The following is a 7,493-nucleotide window of genomic DNA, read 5'->3' as shown; positions in this document are numbered from 1 at the left end:
AGGTAGGTTTGGACAGCTTTATTTTCCCTTAATAAATGAAATCATTATTTCAATACTGCATTTTGTATTTACTCGGGTTATCTTTGTGCAATATAAAAATTTGTTTGATCTGAATCATTCAAGTGTGACAAATATGCAAAAAAATAAAACAACAGGAAGGGGGCAAAAACTTTTTCACAAGACTGTGTGTGGGTGTGTATATAATATAACGAGCTCTAACTCAAAAGAATTCCCCTGCCATGTACGTTTTGTTTCTTGTTCTACTGGTTTCACTATGAGGCCTCTTTTGTTCAGAATCAGAATGGCCTCTTGGCAACACTGTTGTTCAGCTTTTTGAGGATCAAGGAGCTATAAATTAGGCAGCTTCAAATAACAATAGTTAAAGCTATTGTGTGTGGGTGGGAGTCTTCTTCTTAGAGAGACTTTATTTTTCTTTTTAAAGGGGTCCTATTATGCTCTTTTACAAAGTCTTGATTTTGTTTTGGGGGTATACTAGAACAGGCTCTCATACTAGTTTGTTTTACATTACATTTACATTTACATTTTACATTATTACAACACCTCTCTCTCCAGTCTGGCATGAACGGCTTGAATAGTTCCTGTATCAAATGAAGTCCCGCCTTCTGAAATACGAAATGTGCTGTGATTGGTTAGCTGGGCCAGTGTGTGTTGTGATTGGCACCACTCGGCGCCTGGTCGGGAAATGTCATGCCCCTTACAGCCGCCTGTGAGCTTCAGTGTAAATATTGCGTCAAAATCAAATCAATTTGAGCGCGATTTTAAGGCAGGTTTGGACAGCTTTTTTTCCCTTAATAAATGAAATCATTATTTCAATACTGCATTTTGTATTTACTCGGGTTATCTTTGTGCAATATAAAACACCCCTTTAAAACTTTGTTTTTTTATGGCATCATATGTTGATGTCATGTCAAGAAATAGCTAAATAAATTGTAAGTGTAGCAGTAAGTGCTTATCTATTTTAGGGGACTTTCATTGTCTGTTAGATTCTTTTACAGTGGCCCATCAATCTGTGTTTTTTCCAAAAAAGCGAGAAATTTGCAACTTAAGTCTGGAATATGCTACATGATTTTTGCCCCGATTTACAGTCTGTAGAAGTTGACGCTAGTTGCCGAAAGTCAGAGCCAGTCTGCAGATTTGTGTTGACAGATTTAGAAAATTGCAGTGTGTTATGCTCACAGATTTTGATTTTTAGCTTCAGTTTGAATCCATCCAGTTTGAGGATATATTGAATGATATATTGAGCCGATGTGTGTACTTTAGTTAAATGTCATTATTTTTCATTATAGGTCTGCATGCAGTAGACACAATAGTGAATGAATAGATTTACCATTGAATGTGTCCTTGTTTGTTTGCAACAGCATTGTGTTCAAAACATTATCAAGGTTGTAGACATTAAAATAGTTCTCATTGTTTCAATTTATTCTTGTTCTCTTGACAGATGATCTTTCACAGGAAATTCCGTAGCCAGGAATCTCACAATGTACATTTAGCAGATATGTGCATGTAATGCACAAAATGTATCTTACAGTTTAAGTTAAAGTGTACAGCTCGAAACAAATCAACATCGTTTTTTTTTTACAGTAAATTACATGTATTTACTGTACTAAATGATATGAGTCTTGATCCCTATCATAGTGATGATCATCCTTTTTAGTTTGAGCAGATATAAATCATATATGTCCTTACCTTTTAAAGGTTTCAGAGAGGTACAATGTCTGCTGTTTGTACTTCACTGGAATCACAAGGAAAAGCTCTGCCTTCGTTTGACAATCTAGACTGACTTGATTTTGCTGGAAGGCTGTGCCAGATCACATCTATGACTAGACTCACCTACGTCAAATGAAACCAAATGCAAGGTTTAAACTGAAATGAAACCTCATTATTTATCTTTCAGCTCTACTGTAGGGGATTTGCTATTGTAATTAGTTTTGTGTAACAATGGCACAATAATAATTGTTTAATAAAGTTACTCAGACTGGTTTAAAACTAAACAAAGAAGTTCATAGGAATGCAAATGTTTGTTTATTTATAGGTGTGTGGGTGTGTTAATTTATCTTTCAGCTCTACTGTAGGGGATTTGCTATTGTAATTAGTTTTGTGTAACAATGGCACAATAATAATTGTTTAATAAAGTTACTCAGACTGGTTTAAAACTAAACAAACTTCAAAGAAGTTCATAGGAATGTAAATGTTTGTTTATTTATAGGTGTGTGTGTGTTATGTGGGTGTGGGTGTGGGTGTGGGTCTTTGCTCAGTACAATATGTGAAGTGCTTTGCATGAAATAACATGGTTCTAGTATAGAAATGTAGAGTCACCATCTTACATGTGTTAACTGAATTATCATAAAGCTAGACTACATTTTCAATATTTTTTGGATATTTGACATGCCACATTTATGGTGTATCTGGAATAAAGTTTGTTATTCTTTCTTTATACTGTCACACATAAAATAGCTATGGTGTAAAAAACAGCAGAGTCAGAGTGAATAAAATCAAAACTAAAAACAAAAAGCAGTCAACCTGAAACTGTTTATGAGCTAGTGTTTTATTTATAAACCAGACTAAAAGCTAAAAACAGCATTCCTCCAAAGGGTGGATGGATCACTTTATGTATGTCACGTGTTTTCATGAGGAGATTCAGTATCATACTGCTGGAAATGAGTAAGTGCAGATATACACATAGAAGATAGGAGCAAGTAGAAGACTTTTGCATCTACTTCAAAGACTCACAATGGACATGAGGACAAAGTAGCTGAAGTGCTATTTCCTCCTGCAGGCTGGTGGTGCCATGGCTACAGCCTGGTGTGTATGTGGGTGAATATGCACGGATATTTGTCATGTTGCTTCTGCGAGGCTCTCCGAGAGTAATTGGATACAACTTTCCCCACTGTGCTGTCAAAAGGAGTTTGTTTTCAAATATAATGCCTCAGGCTGTCAGCTTGTCTGCACCGTACTCATCTGTGAGAGTTTGCATGCAGATATACAGAACTGCAAATTTGTGTTTGCCTATAACGCACATATGCAGGAACATGTTTCCGGAAGTCCCCACTGATTTGACATGTTTCTATGTTTTTCCGGTACTGTCTTGAGAAGTTTCGATGGCAATGGCATTTTCTTCTCCTCCGTATAAAGCGCAACTCTGCGTTGTTTACAGCGGTAAACAAGGAAACACTATTTTGCGGTCGGTTCATAAGCAGTGTTGCCAAGTCCGCGTTTATCCCGCGGAATTGGGCTACTTTAACACTGTTGCCGCGGGTTGTTGTTCATGTCCGCGGGTTGAAGCGACCCCAATAACGTGATATTTAGTCCCTGGAATGTGAATTTTACTGGAAGGTCCCCACCGAAAAAAGTGTAGTTTACCACCGGAATGCGATTTTTACAGGGGAATCTTTCATAAAGGCCGAGGTCAGGGATCTTGGGCCTAAAAAGGTTGGTGACCACTGCTGTAGAGGTTCTTTGCCAGGCCATAGATAGTCCCAAGACCTATAATGTGAAACATTTTAGATTAAAAGTCTGACATTTTGAATACAGACCAGGATTTATGCCTTTTTATGACCCAGGAATAAACATTGTTAGCAAGTGCCCCTCGTGCCTGTTTCTCACAGTGATACATAAAACATGGAATTATAAAAGATGTATGATCCTGTATCCTATGCCGTCATTGACCGTAAACCTGACATTCATTTTCACTGCTTTACAGAAATCTTAACAGGCTGCATTATGCATCAATACTTTTTTTTTTTTTTATGATAATTAAATACATTCCCTAACCACAAGTTCTCATTACGGTAATGTTTTCAGGCATTTGATTAAATCAATGAATGTATTGCTAATTACTGCTATGTTCTAATTTACATTATTTTCAGTGGTAGTTCACTCTAAAAAAAAATCTAGGTTAAAAACAATCCAGCGCTGGGTGAAATATGGACAAACCCAGTGATTGGGTTGTTTTAACCCAGCAGTTGGGTTAAATGTTTAACCCAGCCTTCTGGTTAGTTTTATTTAATTCAACTATTGCTTAAACATTACTATATTTCTTGACCCAAAATAGGTTGAAAATGAATATTAATTAATATGTTAAAAAAAATGAATATTTATTGAGTTGAATAAATAATAATTAAATAATAGACATTTTTTAAAAATTGCTTATTAATTAATGTTCACCTTTTGATTTATTCTTGATGCCTCTAGTAATTCTGTGTTAAATAAAGCTGCATGGGTTAAAAATTTAACCCAACCACTGAGTTTGTCCTTTTTTCACCCAGCGCTGGGTTGTTTTTAACCCATTTTTTTTTTCTTTTAGAGTGAATTGTCTTTAGAGTTTCATTATTCTAATACAGAAAGTTGTTAAAAAGATTATTACATGCATTACCATTCAAAAGTATGGGGATGTTTGTTTTTGAAAAAGGGCTCCTATGCTCACTAAAGCTACATTTATTTGATTTAAATAAATAAACAAATAAATAAATACACACACACACACATGTCTGGTTTGCTATCCTTGTGGGGACTCTCCATAGGCGTAATGGTTCTACCCCTCACAGGAAACTTTGTGCTATTTCAGATTTTCAATACACTCCATTCTGTGTGATTTATATGCGTTTTGAAAAGTGGGGACATGGGGTAATGTCCTGAAAAGTCACCTTCTCCTTGTAATACCTATGTCATACCCTTGTCATTATACAAATTTATGTCCTAATTTGTCACAAAAACGCGCACACACACAATGTGGAAAAACAATAATGTTTTAAAATATTAGTATATTTTAAATAACTGTTTTTGTAGATAGATAGCAACATGGTCCTTCAGAAATCATTCTAACAGGCTTTTTTTTGTGGAATACATTGAGGTTAAATTTTTTTTCTTTGATGAATAGAAATGTCAGAAGAGCAAAATATATTTGAAACAAATATTTTGTAACAATGTAGAAGTCTGTACTGTAACTTTTAATTAATGTAATATTCCCTTGCTGAATAAAAGTGTTAATTAAAGAAAAAAAATCTTACTGACTCCAGACATTTAAATGACAGCGTACATTTCTATAATAATTTATTTAATATAAACTATTAATTAAATATAACCTCATTTAATGAATTTAATATTTTATGTAGTGATTTTATTTATTTGCATTTCATTAATATGTAATTCATTGCCATGAAAATAATGCAACAACAGAGAGAGAAAGAGAGAGACCTTAATTGTCTTTATTTTATTTATTTGTTTGTTTGTTTTTTATTTGTTCTGATTCTTTGGTAAAATATAGTCTGAAAATATACTTGACCAATTTTGTGATGTTTTATATAGCATGTCACTATGTAGTCTATCATCATTGGAGATAGTACTCGCTGCAGTAGAACAAAGACCGTCTTTGATAATTTCACAAAGGCACCACTAGAGAGGGCTGAAGCTCCACTATCCTCCATCAACATTTTCTCAGAAGCCAGCAGGTTATCGCTGAATCTTTGGAAAAGAGCTTTACAACTCAGCATCATGCTGAGAAAAGAAGCAACACAGCTGCAGAGTAATTCTATATTTGTGACTCATTTTTTAAATTAAACTGTCAACTAGATGTAAATATTAATAACCCAAACTGCGTCCTCTGAACTAAACCTAACCTATTTCTACCTGTTAGATTTTTCTTCGTAGTATTCCGTTGGGGATTGTGACTTACAGCCTTTATGTCCTGCTGAATTAATAGAGCATGCTGTACTTTGTATAAGAAGCTTAGGTAAAGAAAGCAGCTTCAAGGAACATAAATGTACTGTAGTGCAAGATCTCTGGAGAAGCAGCACATTGCAGACCATGGTCACTATTTCAAAAAAGGCTGTTAGTCTGGTTCTATATACCAAATCTTCCTCTCTGTCTGCATCACCCAGGAGGTTTACCAGAGGGCACCAAGACAAAATGTAGTGGTGGGAGAAAGAGTTAAGACCTTGAGACCAGGATGGACATGAATTTGCTATAAGGGAGAAGGATATGAAAGGGAAACCTGGCAACCAGGCTGTGAGCGAGAGACAGTGACTTGGCAGTCAAGACTTGTGCTCTTCTGAACCAGAGGCAGGATGGGGTTGTGTCGAGGGGGCGAGGAAAGGAGAGCTGTCACGAAGCGTCTCAGCCAGACCTCGGGTGAATGTAGATGTGTCCTGCTGAAGCAGAGCTTCCGCTTGTCATACCTGGCTACTCAAATGCCAGCTGGAACACAGAGCTGTTCTTGAACCGCTATGACAAAGGGGTAATGTCTCTGCAGGTCTGTGTTGTGACAGATCTGTGGCTCACTTTTGCAGGAGGCATGGAGTGTGAGAGTGTGTTTTGCTCTAGCCTTCAGGACATCACCTAGACTGAACAGTGTTTGGACTCGACTCCAGTTACTGGAGTTTTCGACAGTTTTGATGGTTGAAGCTGAAACACCATCTTTTCATTCTGTGGTTTTCAATAAAATTGTGAACGTTAAAATGTGAACATCTTTTTAACAGTGCTTGCAAGGCGTACCTGTGGTGATATTCTGGTTACGGTTTGTTTTGAAAATCTTCTGGAATTAATTCCAGTTTGTTACATTTGTTATTTGGTTTGAGTTTGATAATCTCACACTGACATAGATTTTTTTTTGGCTTAGATGCAGCATTTCATTTAGAATTGAAATCTAAACTTTGCAGAAACTTTAGCTCTGTTTTACTGTTATTTGTATGGATGACCATTTTTGCCAGATAAGAAAAAAAAATCATGCTTTGTTAAATCATAATGATACTGTAAAAAGTCAAAAATAATGAGATACTTGACAGTCGTAGTTATGAGAAGAAAATTTTGGAAATGACATACCAAGTCATAATTATAAGATAAAAATTATGAGATAAAACGTCTTAATCTCATAACTTTAATCTCACTTAAATCTCATAATTTCACATTTTTATCTCATTATATGACCTATGTACTATATGTCCTTATTTTGACTTTTTATTTCATTTAGATTTTGTCATAATTATGAGGAAAAAAGGAATGAAATACCAGCTCATAATTATCTGAAGTCTAAATTGAGTCATTATTACAACAATTGCAATTTGATATAAAAAATAAGAATGTTAAAAAAATTATGAGATATAAACTCATAATTACAAAAAATATGATATATATATACACACACACACACACACACAAACCAACTTTTCATTTGCATAAAAATATATACATATAAAACAGAACGACAAATAATTCAAAATAATATACAGCAAAACTACACATTCATACTCATACTGTCAGACTCTGTTCCATGTGTTGTGTGTGTCCTGCTCCCCATGTGCCTTCCCATGCCCTTATTTGATTAGTTTCCTGTTCCTCCCCTGATTAGTTTAGTTCATTTGTCCCAGGTGTTCCCCATGATGTGTCATTGCTCCCAGGTGTGTCTCGTGATCCCCTCCTCCTGTGTGTATTTAAAGTGTTCCCAGTCCCTACTTCTCGGTCCGCTGTTGTACGTCTTC

This window comes from Sinocyclocheilus rhinocerous, unplaced genomic scaffold (genome assembly GCF_001515625.1).
Source record: "Sinocyclocheilus rhinocerous isolate Xijiao unplaced genomic scaffold, SAMN03320098_v1.1 scaffold396, whole genome shotgun sequence".
NCBI lineage: Eukaryota > Metazoa > Chordata > Actinopteri > Cypriniformes > Cyprinidae > Sinocyclocheilus > Sinocyclocheilus rhinocerous.
The sequence above is the reverse complement of the archived record's forward strand: the minus strand, read 5'-3'. Positions refer to the sequence as shown.